The sequence below is a fragment of the Cucurbita moschata genome, unplaced genomic scaffold (assembly GCF_002738365.1).
Source record: "Cucurbita moschata cultivar Rifu unplaced genomic scaffold, Cmos_1.0 Cmo_Scf00657, whole genome shotgun sequence".
NCBI lineage: Eukaryota > Viridiplantae > Streptophyta > Magnoliopsida > Cucurbitales > Cucurbitaceae > Cucurbita > Cucurbita moschata.
Window position 1 is genome coordinate 602 of NW_019269173.1, and position 2,788 is coordinate 3,389.

Genomic DNA, 2,788 nt, shown 5'->3' on the forward strand with positions numbered 1-2,788 from the left:
TATTTTATATTTTATCATAAGACAAATATCTAATATTTGCCTTATTACCATAGGTATCTTCCCATTTATTACTATTTTCATATCCTTGTAATTTATCTGATTACAAATAAGATAAATTTCACACCATTTAGGTGTGGTGGATTCAGCAAACATTCGCATAAACGATTTCATTTGTGTTATCCGCCAAGGAAATGATCAAGGAATTCAGATCCTGAATAAAGTACTGTAGGCAAGCGAAGCTTTTGAAAATGTAAGCGTGTAGAACTCATATCCACTTTCTCTTCGATTCGTAAACTTCGGATCTGATCTTCCTTTCCTCTCTGGGTGACTGAGAGACAATTTAGGCCTAGCGTGCATCCAATTCGGTCAACAATAAGGTACAAAGCAGATTGATTAAATGGACTTGAAGTTCCATTATCGTTAGGTCGAAGATCTCTACTAGGTTTAGTGCACTTTGGTAGTTGTGAATGTTGCCGTAATCGAATGTCTTTCTCATTCGACATTCTCTCTTACCAAGCACTTATACTCGCCAGGGTTAAGGAGACAATCTGTGAGCTAATTGGGTTTCGAGATTGCGTATACACGAAAAGAGCTCGCTTTCAAATTTCTCCTCGGCGTTTTGTGCCCGGTTCTGGTTCAGGAAAGGGTCTGATCTCTTTCATTGGAGCACATTGATGCCGAAGGAGTCTTCAGAACCAGTGGAGGGGCTATGATGACTTCAAGCTATTCAAATAGCATTACTGATACTACAAAGAAAGGGTATCTAAGTCATACTAGTGGAATAGCTTTTTCATAATAATTATCTCGATATATGATACAAAAAACCTGCCACGACTGATAAGGTAAGGGGTTTCAAAAGACAAAAGAATTACAATTCTACGTGTGATAGAAAAGGAGACTGCCTTCTTGACCACGGATATGACTTTGCACTTTAGCCCCTGAGAATACCACGTTGACAGGATTTGAACCTATGCTCTCTACAATTTGTGTAATGCTCTTTTTGAAGTCGGGCTCGATATGGCTCTCTACAATTTGAGTAATGCTCTTTTTGAAGTCGGGCTCGATATGGCTCTCTACAATTTGTGTAATGCTCTTTTTGAAGTCGGGCTCGATATGGCTCTCTACAATTTGTGTAATGCTCTTTTTGAAGTCGGGCTCGATATGGCTCTCTACAATTTGTGTAATGCTCTTTTTGAAGTCGGGCTCGATATGGCTCTCTACAATTTGTGTAATGCTCTTTTTGAAGTCGGGCTCGATATGGCTCTCTACAATTTGTGTAATGCTCTTTTTGAAGTCGGGCTCGATATGGCTCTCTACAATTTGTGTAATGCTCTTTTTGAAGTCGGGCTCGATATGGCTCTCTACAATTTGTGTAATGCTCTTTTTGAAGTCGGGCTCGATATGGCTCTCTACAATTTGAGTAATGCTCTTTTTGAAGTCGGGCTCGATATGGCTCTCTACAATTTGTGTAATGCTCTTTTTGAAGTCGGGCTCGATATGGCTCTCTACAATTTGTGTAATGCTCTTTTTGAAGTCGGGCTCGAGATGATCTTTATTCTTCCAAGAATATGTTTCATTCTCTATTCTCATGTTCTTGGTTCAATGTTTAAAATTCACATTTTAAATCATATTATCTTGCTTAATTCATTTTGATATAATATTGTTGGGGACATTTTGAGAATTGAACTTGAGACCTCTCACACCCAAAACAATAATCATACCACTTAGTTGCTAGTCTATATATGAAATTTATATAAGTTGCCCATTGATAACTATTTTTTTTTTTTTTTTTTTTTTTGTTTCCTTTTCGAGGGCATTCTGAGAATTAAACTCAAGACCTCTTGCACCCAAAGCAAGAATCATACCACTAAACCAAATGCCCTTATAATGGACCATATATTAAGTTGTTTCTGTTATGTATCATCATTATTTCATTTATTATTTTGTTAATGAAATCCATGAGCAATTATTATTATATCTTTTAGATCTAGACTGCTGTTAAATTATTTACATAGGGTTTACGATAATTACTGTAGAGAGAAGAAAAAAGAATAGAAGTAGTGTAAAAAGAATAAAAGTTATGTTCTAAAAAATACTGTCGAGAGAAGAAAAAAATTAGAAGTAGTGTAAAAAGAATAAAAGTTATGTTCTAAAAAATACTGTAGAGAGAAGAAAAAAAATAGAAGTAGTGTAAAAATGTGATAGTTCCATTTGAGACATATGTCGTGGAGTACACAAGTATTAAAAGAGCATTTACTGTAGAAAGATAATTACTGTAGAGAGAAGAAAAACGAATAGAAGTAGTAGAGAGAAGAAAAATTACTGTAGAGAGAAAAAAAAATAGAAGTAGTGTAAAAAGAATAAAAGTTATGTTCTAAAAAAGATAATTAGAAATAGTGTAAAAATTTGATAGTTCCATTTGAGACATATATGGTGGGGTACACAAGTATTAAAAGAGCATTTACTGTAGAAAGATAATTATTGTAGAGAGAAGAAAAAAGAATAGAAGTAGTAGAGAGAAGAAAAATTACTGTAGGGAGAAAAAAAAGAATAGAAGTATTGTAAAAAGATAATTACTGTAGAGAGAAAAAAAAAAAAGAATAGAAATAGTGTAAAAAGAATAAAAGTTGATAATTACTAAGAAAAAAGAATAGAAATAGTGTAAAAAGAGAGATAATTAATGTAGAGAAGAGAAGAAAAAAGAATAGAAGTAGTGTAAAAAGAATAAAAGTTATGTTCTAAAAAAGATAATTACTAAGAAAAAAGAATAGAAGTAGTGTAAAAAGAG

The 2,788-nt window shown here is 33.5% G+C and overlaps 1 non-coding gene across 1 annotated transcript; it reads right to left on the reverse strand.

Annotated features, from left to right (window-relative positions):
* Window positions 1–1,810: 1,810 nt before the first annotated feature.
* TRNAP-UGG lies at window positions 1,811–1,882 on the reverse strand. Its single transcript has one exon. It is a non-coding gene; the product is annotated as a tRNA-Pro (tRNA).
* Window positions 1,883–2,788: the final 906 nt, after the last annotated feature.